This window comes from Nicotiana attenuata, unplaced genomic scaffold, assembly GCF_001879085.1.
Source record: "Nicotiana attenuata strain UT unplaced genomic scaffold, NIATTr2, whole genome shotgun sequence".
Taxonomy (NCBI): domain Eukaryota; kingdom Viridiplantae; phylum Streptophyta; class Magnoliopsida; order Solanales; family Solanaceae; genus Nicotiana; species Nicotiana attenuata.
Genome location: NW_017670512.1, coordinates 403,559 through 416,317, shown reverse-complemented (window position 1 = coordinate 416,317; position 12,759 = coordinate 403,559). Strand labels below are relative to the sequence as shown.

Sequence of the window (12,759 nt, the reverse complement as noted above, 5' to 3'; positions counted from 1 at the left end):
CCCCCCCCAAAAAAAAGAAAAATAAAAAAATAAAATAGCTGAGCTAAAATCTCAACATGCGCCGTTATTGAGATGTTGTCATCAGTGTTATCAAAGGCGCGCTTAAATCCTGAAGCGAGGCTCAAAATATGTTGAGCGCTTTGCCTCGCTTAGCGGGAGCTTCAGGTGTTGTCATCAAGGCTCTAAGGCATACTTTTCCTTGCTAATGGGCTTAATCCGGAAGAGGCGACAAACACTAAACAATTGATATTTCACTTTATCGTAAATTTTCTTCAATTTCTTTGTCCATATATTTGGTATTCTTGCTTATAGATATTAGTCTTGGACTACACATACATATTTATAGGTTTTTTCTTTTTTTTTTTTTTGATAAGGTAAGATTTTATTAATAGAAGTACCAAGATGGTACAAAAGCGTACAATCCAGCTGGATTACAAAAAAAGAACTTCTACATATCAACTAATTCCAAATCCCCTAAATCCATATCACCTAACTCTACAAAGTTTAAACAATGTTCCAGATTTTCCGTAATACTTCTTTTACACCAAATCCCATCTTTCCGAAGTTAGAAATCTGTCAAGTCTTGAAGCACATTGATTATCAATACTCCTATACCATGTGAACTCATCCCCATGAAGTGGTAAATCCAATAAAGATGGATTCTGGATTGTTTTATTAAACTCTCTCATGGCTTTTGTATTTCTAGCTCTACCCAATTTTTCGTCTTCAAATCTGATAACATTAAAAATCACCTCCAATTACCCATGGCTGTAAAATTAGCCCAGAGACTGCACCCAACTCTTTCCAAAGAGTTATTCTTTCTTTCCTATCACATGGTGCGTAAACACCTGTGAAGGCACATTGAAACCAGTATTTTCTTCTACTACAAACACGGTAATTGAGTGTTTCCCTAAGTGATTGTCTAGGCAACTCCATATTCTCTTGTCCCAGTAAACCAAGATCCCACCACTACTTCCTATTGCCTCCAATTCAACCCAATCTGTCCATCTCGACCCCCCTACCTGCCCAATACCTCCAATCCTGGATTGTTTTTCTGCATTTGCGCCTTTCTTCATTAAAGCCCACACTTGATTTGCACTTTGCGCTTAAAGCCCCAACAGACCTTAGAGCTTTTTTGCGCTTATCGCCTTTGATAACACGGGTTGTTATGCTGCTTAATGCATTTCTTACCCCTCAGTCCCATCCTAGGCTGTCTACTTTTTAGTTCATTCTACCCTAAAAAGTTGTCCCAATTGCATAAATTGCAATTATTTTCCCTCTAATGAGTAATGACTGAACTTAGTGCAAGCTAGAAATATTTATTAGTTCAACTTTGATGTGACATCTGGTAACCAACTTTTTGAATTTTACAGAATTCAAACAATTATTTTAAACATGTATCTACGAGACTCCATATAGTTCACCTAAACATAAGGTTGAAGGGAGTCTTTTTTTATCTTTTTCCTCTTGTTTCTAGAGTTAATTTTTTGGCCTCTTAGTCTGCGTCAATATCCTTGGGTAAATTATTATTGGATGGGGTTCTTTAGAGCTAAAAGATTTGATTGGACTTTGGAATCCGTTGAAGAAAACCATCACTTGTGCTGTAAACAATATTGTTTCCCGCAACCGAGTTGTAAAACAATATAAATGGCATATTTGATATAGTCAATGAGTAACAGTCTACCATTTGTTTTTTTAGAGAAATAATGTCTTCACATGTTCTTCCCATGGGCTACAAAATGCAGTATCCCGTCTTCGCGGCCATTTTTTTCATCCTCGGCCAACATAGCTGGCAAAGAGTCGCTTCTCTATTTGGTCGATAGTTTAATTTTAGAATTTGGAACCTCATCTGTAGTTGATTTAGAAAATATAGCCTAATAATTATCATAACAAAATTTTGGGACAAAAATGGAAGCATGTGTAATTAAATTTCGTTACACATCAGATTACGGTGATGATAAGTCTCTGTAATCTAATTCTCTGAAGCTGCAGCTACCACCGTACTGACTTTTAGAATTGAACCTTCTGAATGGTTAGTGTATTATCTGATTAATCGCGTAATCTGATTCTCAGAAGCTGCAGTTACCACCATAGTAAGTATTAAAATAAGCTGTTCAGATGGTTAGTTCTTACGATCGTAATCTTTGAAGAATCTGAAAAGGCCTACCTGGCCATTGGAAATCCTTTGATATTACTAGCTGTGTTGTCGGCATTTCAGCATTTTATTTCGTACATCTATTGAAACAGCTCCTCCATTTGGCATTGCCTTGAAACTGATGTTATTTGGCATTCAAATCATTCATAGTTTTGGCTGGTCTTGTTCTTAAACCTGCTGGATGTGACAGAAATTGCAAAGTACCTAACTGTTCTTAATTTTAATGCATAGTTGATGGAATGTCAAAAATTACAGGCTCCATTCCGACCTATTGTGAAGTATGGATCTGGTAGCACTATTAATACTTAGAACATTCTGGGCGAACCAATGGAATTAAATCATGTAATTACGAACATTGAAATTAAGAGAAAGCATTTCAAGTCCAATTAAGTTACTGTGGTGCAGTCTAGTCTAGAAAGAATTCTGGTCTTAGAAGCTCAAATCAAACCGATGCCTCAACGCTTTGCTTTGTAGCAGTTAAATTAGAGTAGGATGAGTAGAAATGGCATCAAGAAAAGGTGGTCTCAGCACAGGATTTAAAAGACAGTTTGAGTGACTAAGCTCCTATAATCGCACATACAAATGTTTCAGAGAATGATTGTGCCTCTTGTTCTGTTGGCTCCCAGTTCCGCTTAGTCAGAACACATTAGCATACTTGGATATGTTTTCTCTGCATGTCGCTTAGAGAGAGAGCCTGGTTTATAATAAGTATGAGATTTGCCACTTTTCTCTGGTTGAAGCGGGATCCCCAAAACCATCTTGTTCTTGCTCTGGAAACCCCTATTAGAGCCTTCAAGAATGTGGGTTCTATTCTTTCAAATACTTTTCTTCCAGGATTCACAAAGAAGATGCTGCATAAAGATCGTTCTTATCAAAATACTTTACCTACTTCTATAGATTCATCCACATACAAGTAGATAACAGTTTTTGATTGGTTTAGCATTAATTTGTTGCTAGTGGCACACATTTGCTGACAATTACATTATCCTTCCACAAGAAAGCATCTTCTATTTGGGTATCCTGTGAATTTTGATGGTTAACAGATGTGATATTAGTGGTTTAGGGGTGATTATATTGTTCTACTCTTGGTTTTCAGGTAGATTTTGTCAATCCTATCTTTGTGGTAAGTACAAAAGCCAGGAAGGTTTACCAGAAAAGTGTAATCATTCTAGGATGATTATCGTAGTTTGACATCTCGTGGCTAGTATGGGAAACCGGCAAATATGACTAGGAGTCTTTATTAGTGCTTTTGCAAGAGTGTCCTAATTTTTGCCAAACTATGCACAACATAAAAAAAAAAAAAAACTATGTCCCCCCCCCCTCCCCCCTCTCTGGACCTTCATTCAGAACCCGAGTAGCTTGTTGTTAACTTTTAAAGTCTGAAAAGAAATGTGGTATCACCTTCGACCCAGATCTTCTGCCGTCCGATTTCTGACTGCTTTTGGAGAGCCGACACACTTTACAAAGCTCCCAACCTGACAAGTACCAAAGAATTTCTTCCTTCTTTGTATGTGTGTGGCTGAAAGTCGAAATGTGGTTCTTTGCATGCATCCAATTTCCTACTGTTGGCTTCAATTTCAAGAGCCGGCCAAGCCAAAGCACCTGTGAATGTTATATTTTCTCTTTTCCTAGATTCTAGAGAGAAGCAGGAGTTTCTCTCGAGAGACCCCATATCTTTTATATGCAGCCTAGATTTTCGAGGAGAATTGTTATCAATCAACTTTACCTCAAGCCCAAACTCGGAGGAAAATGGATATGTTTGCTAAATTGGTACTTATTTGGTTCTGATTCTTGCAAGTTTGTGATTTAGTCTAATTGAGATTGCAGCTTCTTGGTTGTTTAGGTTCAGGCTTTACTGTTAGCAATTATTTGGAAGTGGAGGACCTAAGCAGAGACATCTCTAGCCTTCATTTTACTGGAATTACGAGGGTTTTTGATTGCAGGTTGTAGTAGGAATACTTCTCATGCCATAGGATTAGGGATGGGGTTCTAATGCAACTGGCGTAGAAATGTGATTTGATTAGGAACTGTTGTTATACAGGAACAAGGACAGGGTCGGACCTCTTTTCTCCAGTATATGGTGAATAACCTGCGACAATTATGCCTCCAGCTTTTTATTTTTTTGATACGTCAAAATATCTCATTAGTGTAACTCCAAGATTATGTCGCCTAACAAAATACCGATGGCCTTTTGTGTAAGAGTATTATTTGTTCCATTTAAAAATAAATACTATTAACGTGTTTTGACTTGTTTGAACCGGGTAATGATTAGAGTAATTGGTTAGGTCATTACAGAGTAAATTAGGCATCAATAAAAAATACTTCCTCCGTTTCAATTTATGTGAACCTATTTGGAAACAATTTACCTTTATGCAATGATTTATAGTCACACAAAATACATGTGCCTCATTTTACCCCACAAGTTCAAAAGTCTTCTCTCTTTTCTTAAGCTCTGTACCCAGTCAAATGGGTTCACATAAATTGAAACGGAGGGAGTAGTATATTACAAACTTTGATAATTCTGAAATTAAGTATTTTATTTTGAAATTGGGTATGGAGCGTGGTGTGGATTGAGACTCACAAGAATGGAAGTAAGATTGGGTTCTTTCAGGCTTATGGGGATGGTAAGAACCAAACCTGGACTACAGCCCCCGAAATCACATCTTCCATTTTTGATTGAAACATGGAATTTCAATGAAATCCCAACAACTCTTAAGGTGTTGGTTCACCTCTTAGTTATGCTAGTATAATTACGCAGGGATATGTTTGTTATACTGTGAATAATATTGTAGGGATTGTTATGCAGTGAATAATTAAAGATTATCTATTTTAAGAGCATTTTTGTCTTTCAATACCTTTTTTATTGTTTTTCTTGTTAAGTATTTTTGTCTTTCAATACTTTTGTCTCTGCATTGTTGCATTGCTGATACAACAACAACAACCCAGTAAAATCCCACTAGTGGGGTCTGGGAGGGTAGTGTGTACGCAGACCTTACCTCTACCCCAAAGGAGTAGAGATGCTGTTTCCGAAAGACCCTCGGTTCAAGAAAACAAAAAGAAAAAAGGAGACAATATTAATATCACCACAGAAATCATAGGAAAAATAGTAACAACATGAAATCCAGAAGAAAGATGCAAAGCAAAACCGATAGCTAGTAAATAGGTCCTGCACTGCTGAAGCAAAAGCTGTTGCATTGCTGATACACGTAATTTTATTTCACATTATACTTCGGATAAAATAATACCTAGATTCTCAAAACTTGTGCGTGTACTCCTTTTGTCCCAATTTGTGTGACTGTGTTTTACTAGGCACCGAGTTTAAGATAGGAAGGAAGATTTTTGAAACTTGTTGTCTAAAATGAGCTATAGATATTTGTGTGGGTATAAATCATCTCATTATAGATAAAGTGGAGATTTTAAAGTTAAATTGTTACTAAATATAGAAATGTATCATTCTTTTAGGGCTAACCAAAAAACGAGTCACGCGTAAATTGGGACAGAGGGAGTATTATTTATTACCACCACTCAAACGTTGCATTAGTTGTGTAGGTTTTTTTTTTTTCTTATACGCCAACCAAACGTTGCATTAGTTATGCAGAGATTATTTTCTTAATCCATCCAACCAAATATTGTATTATTTTATGTGAGATTTTATGCCGGGACTGTTTTTCCTAATCCCTTCAACCAAACGACCTCTAAGTGAAATAACAACATTTTGGTGTGGGAACTCTGAAAGAGATGCGCTTTTTAGCATTTATATTCAAGTGTATATGAAGGAAGATGTGTGTGAAGCTAGATGGAAAAGTACCATTTGATATTCAGTTGGCAAAAGAGTTTGTTAAGTTTCTCTAATATCTACATGTGCTCTGTGGAAAAGTACAAGTTAGTGTCACTGAGGGAGCATGTCAGCCATGCCCTTGCTTGTGTAAGCTGATGCAGCACAGCTATTGGAAACACATCAAAATTTTAATGTGCTGCTTGAGCATGCATTTTTGCGGTGTATGTTTATTTTCATGGGTAAGATTTGGTAGAAAAGTCCTTAAAAGATTTGGTATAGAAAGAAGTATCTATTATTGTTTGCAGAGTGCATGAAATTAGTTGTTGCTTCAAGCAACAAATTGCTGGTCCTGGCTAATGAAAGACCTACTTGTGTGATTCAGTAGGCATCGTAAGCCATTTTTTTTAATCTCATAGGTGCCTTAAGCTTTTGTTCTGCTCTTGTTTAAAGTTGTGGTGTGCATGGGTCTATTGGGGCATGAGACAAAATTTGCTTTAGTAGGAAACGATGAACTTCTTGACGTGTTCGTTCAGTTCAAAAAATGATATGTCTTAGAATGTATAGAATAATGGGCTGGTCTAGTAACTTTGCTGATTTAGTTTAATCTGTCACAACTTCTCGTTGCTGTACTTTTCTCAGCATCCTAACACTTAGAAGACACTCTTTGAAATATTTTTCATGTGGAGTTTGAAGTTGCTTTAGGCTATGCCCGAATTGAACTTCACCCTTGTATGGCTCGCTATGTGAGATAGGCCCAATGATTCACTCGCTTTTATTATTGGGGTGGAAATTTGTTAGTATTGCATGGTAAAATCATGACATAAGGTATATTGTATTGTCTCGGTAAGATTTGGGTTTGTGATGTATAACATAATAAAGGCTATCTCAGTGTGTATGTCCGTGTCATGTTGGGTATCAAATGATGTGTGATATGTTTTTAGTGTTACAAAATGATTATTACGGTGTTTTGTGGGATTGCATGCTTTCAGCTTGAGAACCTAGGTTCTATATAAATGTTAAACAAAAAGGGTCATATTTACCCTTGTACTATTTAATGTTAGTTATATATACCCTTTGTTATACTCTTCGACATTAATTACCCTCGCCATTACACTTTTGAACACAAATACCCCTACCACTAATGGAAAACTTGGACCTGCCTTCCAAATAATACATGGAGGTCATCTGTTAATCCGGGTGATTAGCCAACCCATACCCTTAGAAATAACCCATCTTTCTGGAACCAAAAATCCATCAAAAAGACCCAAAAAGAAAAACCAAGAGACCCCTTTCCCCTCTCGGATATGTTGGAAAGGCTAAAAGACCTAAGTTGCTCCACCACGGCAGTTTATGTGCCACACCCGTGTTGACACGACACTAGTATGGGTGTGGGTATGGGATCCGTACCGGATATGGTTAAATGATTTTGGTGACTTTGACCACGATGGACTGAAAAATTCGAGACGAGATACAATTTGATTCCAGAAATCAGAACCAAAACTAGGGTAAATTTGAAGAAAACATCATATCTTATCTAGGAAATCAATCCTTTACTTATCATCAACTTGAGAATAAAAAAAAATCTACACTTTACAAGCTATACGTAATTATGCCACAAAAATTCTCATTTTAGAGATATTTTTATATTTTTGAATTATTTTTAGTCGGATCCCCGTAGCCGTACTAGCATCCATATCTCCGAATCTTAGAATTTACATCTCGAAGGATCCGACCTCTAGATCCGCACCCGTGTCGGACACCCGCACCTGTATCCGAGCAACTTAGCAAAAGACGACACTCTTAAGAGAAAGAAAGGATGACTATAGCTGTTTTTTGCTTCTTAGAGAGGAGGGTTAGCAATAATGGGATCCTTGTCTGAGGAAAATCCAAACTAGAATGGAGAATGCTCTAAGCATGTTGAAGATGAAATCTTTGCCCCTGTTCTCAAAATTGAATGAAGTTTAGCCTGAGAGGGATGGCATCTAATATCATCTTATTTTGTACTTTGACAAGTATTGCTCTTTTTCTAAGAGAATTAGTTCTCTTCTGTTAGATGTGTAACTTGAACTTGCCTGAAACATGGAGAACAACTGAAAAGAATGAAAAGTAATGCTTAATTTTGTTACCTTTTAGAGACCATTTTGCATTAGACTTCGACAATAGAAAGGCACAAATCTCTTCATTCATTCACATCTGATTGAGTATTTGGTTATAACGGAAGGTATATATAACTAATATTTAATACCACAGTGGCAAATATGACCCTTTTCCGAATATCAAATTGGAGCTCATATTGAAATCGTCCTATGCCTATAGATCTTATGTTTGATCACATTGTATCTTATTCCTGGTAGTTAGCTAGGGCCGAAGATTCCTGTCTATTGATTGATGCATTTGTAAACAGCTATTCAATAATGGCCCGTGGATGGGAGGTGTAATGTGTTCAAAATTTTGGAAATAGATTCTATCACCTCTATCTCCCCATCCTCCTTTATTGCTCGTTGAGATGATACTATCAAACAGCGTGTTGATGTGAAATGTTTGATAGGTTTTGAGTTTTTTTCACTGATCTCTCTCTTGGCTACATAATTTCCTTGAGAAACATTGTTTATCACCCAAAAAAGAACTGTTTTCAAGGCATAACATTATAAGCCCTCTATACTGGAATGTGTTTGATAATCCCTTGGAGAGGAAGTGTTGACAGAAGTCATGTGTGCTACTTCTGTACAATTGTATTTCAGCAATTACTCAACTATGTTACTCTGCCTAGCTTAAAGAACATTATGTATTTGCGAGTAAATGTGTCCTTGTAACTGCTACTATTGTTACCAGGGTTGTACATGACTTGTTCCTTTGGAGTCTTTCGAAGAGGCAACTTCATTTTAATAATAGACTAATTAAATTTAATGAAACTCCCTTAAAGGGAATGCTATTAGAGTAACTAGTTATAACGATTTATTTGTTCTTTGTAAAAGTGACTTGTGTATGCTTCCTAAGGAAGATCTAAAAGTTCTTTTCCTTAAATTGGTTTCCTGACTTGAGTGATTCTTATTCCAATTTTCCTTTTTTCCCTCTTGGGGTTTTTGCAACGCTAGAAATATATCTCTTATTGTGTTTAAATGCCGGAGATCATCTATAATTTGAGAGTGATTTTGTTAGCAAATGTCAATTGTTTCAGGTATTTACAGAAGGTAGCTAGTCAGAATGCAACATTGTAGCTCTTTATTGGTCAGCGGTACTCAAATAAGGTCTGATTGATCCTGGCAGATTTTTCTGCTGCAAAATTATGAGGTAATTGTGTAATCAGATCCCTGAACTGTAGCAGTGATACTGCTTCCCTTTTTGTCCTTTCACCACAAAATGGCGATCATTTTTGTGAAAGAGCATTTGCAGTTCATATGACACTGGTAGCTTCTATAAAGTAAGAAGAGTTGATAGTTTGACCAAGAAAGTACAGTTTATGTAAAATTTTCATGTATATCATCGAATGGAGTTAAAATTTTGGAGAAAAAAGGTAATTCTGTAAATAATTTGAAATATTATATAAATAGGATATCCAGAATATTTTGTCTTTTCCACCTGGCAAATCATTGCACTTCTATGTTGTTGATTGACCAATTGACGTTGGGCAATCTGCTTTAGTGAGGTTTTCCTTTTTGGGACCTTTTAGCAGTGATTTTGTGTTATGGATATTAATCTTACACATCTGAGCTTCATTAACTGCAACTGCTTATGGACGTTGACTAGCGTACATGTCTAAACAGTGATGTTGTATCCGGGAGTTTGCATCTGTAGTATTCATGATTATCATATAATCAATCACTTTAGGATGTTATTCATTGAGACCATGGTAACTTTTGGGTTATGTTTGTTAAATTTTGAAGTGATCTGATTCACTCTCACTGCTGTTTAGTGCTTAACGTTTAACATATGATCTGTGCTTGAGTTCTGGTAAGGATGAAGGGAATGCCACAAGAGAGTTGAGAAAGGAGAAACGTTGAGGGAGAAGGTAGAGGGAAAGCAAATTGCTAATTGATCTGTCTTGACCTACTTAAGAAAGTTTTTGGGTTACGTGAAATAAAGGCCCAAAAAACCGAAATTGTAGGAAATTTGCTTGCTGTATGTTTTTTTTTTTTTAAATTTATAATAATAATACATGTGAAGTGTTGGAGCGGAGGTGAACAATCAAGATGGCTGCTTGGACCCAGATTAACATGCTCCCCGGAATGGACGTGGAATAACGGCCCTTGTAACAGGGAGCCATGCGTTCATAGAGACAAGGTGGTATGGACGTTTTCTACCTCTCTTGTGTTCTAAGCTAAAGCAAAGAAATTATGGGTATTTTACCTTATAATGATTATGATTGTAAAATGCTGCATAATATATCCAAATATTTTTGTGAAAGCATTTCTAATCTAGGTAGCTGCTATTTTGTGATGTTGTCCTAGTCTGCATTTCTTACTCAAAAAGAAAAGAAAAACGGAAAGCACAGAAGACCAATAAGTATTATCCTAGTAACATGTAGGCGTGAGCCACAGTGCTTTATCCAATATCTGTATCGTTTAAGAGGCTGTTGCAATGTATATCTGTTTTAACCTTTGTGTTATTATTTCTGATTCTGGGTTATTAATGCTCTGTCGGAATAAAATTTTAGTGAATTTTTAGATCAAACTACACGAAGAGTAAATTGGATATAACATGCTCAAATAATTTACAGTCGATCATTGGAAGCTCACCTCTAGGTCTTCTTAACCTTGACAACATTTGAGGTTAATAAAGTTGTGAAGTAAACTTTTTTTACTTGACAACATTTGAATTTCTCTTACTTTGAGCTAACATCAAAAACAACGTATAAGATTTGGCAAAGATCACTTTTAGCTTGCGGTTAAAACTTTTTATATCCGTTAGTCGAATAAGTGTATAAGATTTATATAATTTTTGTATATAATATGTAGATATGTATGTGAAATATTTTTTTTAGATTATTATTTTGAGAGTGACTATACGTGTTTCGCATTTCCGTATAACATTCAGTTTTCAGCATTGACCTTCTTGAGGACTGCAGAAGCTGGATCTTTACCTTTTTTGGAAAATATTTTTTAATTTTTTCATGTTTGGTTGGCTTAAATGTTTTGAAAAATATTTTTTTAATGAATTCATTTTTCTCCAATTAGAGGAAAATCAAGAGAAGGTAAAATAATTTCCAAAACTTTTTCTCAGCCTTTTCCACCTTATTCTCCGTTCCTACCAACCCTACCTACACACCCTACTTACTCTCACCCCCACCCACCTACCAACCCTTCCCCACCCCCACCCCTCACCCCGCCCCACACCTTAAATAGGAGTGGTACATTCTTTCATGTTGTAGATAGAGTATTTTTTTTCGTTTCAACAAATGAGTATTTTCTTTTCATTATATAAAAAAAGAGATTTTTCATTTTAACAAAAAAAATTACTTTTTGTTTATGTAGAAAAAGTATTTTTTTTATGTCAACAGAATGATGTAGTAAAATGTATTTTCTTTGATGTAGAAAAAATATTTTCTTTCAAGTCATTAAAATGAGTACTTTTTTCATGTTGTAGAAAGGGTATTTTTTTAGTTATGGAGCAAAAATTTTAATGTTGCTTTTGCGTAAAAAAGTAAAGCAATACACTAGTTCAGGGTTTGTAAGCGAAGTGTTGATCTTGATGAGATATGTATTATGCATATTAGTGGTATTGGAGTAAGAAATTTGTTAAGAGTTAAATAATATTGATGACGTAATTGTAATGAAACGAATTAATTAAAATTTCGTGCAACTCAAGGCCCATATGTCTAAAATTATTTAAGTCTTCTTCTCCGTTCTTTTTACTTACCTTTTTTGGCCGGAAGAAGTAGGAGATAAAACGTTGACCATGGGAACTCCGCTGCTTCGGTTTCGCTTTAACTCTTATTGTGCTTACGTTCTTCCATCGTATTTGAATTCATTTCCAATTTGATGAATTTTGCAGGAATGAAAAAGGTTTGAAGCTTCTTTTGCTTTGTTTTCCTTACCTGGTATGACTTTTCGAGCTATGAACACTAGCAGTTGGACAACATGATTTAATGATTGTTATAACAGAAAACAACCAATGATGAGTTGTGATTAAGTGAAAATCGCTGTCATTGAAAAGGTTATCATCAACTTTCTGACAAGTAAGTATTACAGAAGTGTATACGGTGAAAATTGGGGCTACCCGATTTCATCATTTAATCAAAAAAGAGATACCACGTCGAAAGGCCAGGACGTCGAGTCCGGAATCGGAGTTTCTTTCCAAGATCGAGGTCGACATCACCAATCGAGGTCAGAAGAGGGCATACTTCGAAATGATGTCGGTATAGTTCAGTAACGGAAAGAGCGAGATATCCGCAACGGATCGAGGATCGTGGGGTGAATTTCGGAATGGATTGATCTTCGGCGGTTAATCAGTTGTCAAATATAATTTTCTACTATAGTTAGAATTGTACCTTATTTAGAACTCCTCTATTATATAAATAGGGATCCCATTCATTTGTAAGCATCATTGTTCACTGATAAGAATATATACACTCATTAATTTCTTGCTATTTCGCTTACTGTTCATCAGAGTTGCTTTATCATTTGTTATTCTTATTATCACACCTTGAGGCTTTCACAAGTCGATGTCGAAATTTGGTTAGCATACTGGTTTGATTTATTTTATTCTCTAATTTATCTATTTAATTCCTCGTTTATCAATTGGTATTTGATTGAATCACATATCCTTAAAACCACAATATAAGTTTAATTGTTACTGGAGTTTTAGATTAAACAATTTGGCGCCCAAC

At 35.8% G+C, this 12,759-nt stretch overlaps 1 protein-coding gene across 8 annotated transcripts in view; it reads left to right on the top strand.

Annotated features, from left to right (window-relative positions):
* Nucleotides 1-12,519, top strand: part of LOC109240415 (ENHANCER OF AG-4 protein 2) — a 27,086-nt gene extending 14,567 nt beyond the window's left edge. For 4 of the 8 annotated variants that reach the window (XM_019407053.1, XM_019407054.1, XM_019407055.1 and 1 more), the window contains one exon: nucleotides 9,112-9,636. The gene's annotated coding sequence lies outside the window, so the exon portion shown is untranslated. Of the gene's footprint in view, nucleotides 1-9,111; nucleotides 9,637-10,097; nucleotides 10,341-11,924 lie in introns of those variants that run through there. The other 4 variants (XM_019407058.1, XM_019407057.1, XM_019407059.1 and 1 more) reach the window with 4 other exon arrangements.
* Nucleotides 12,520-12,759: the final 240 nt, after the last annotated feature.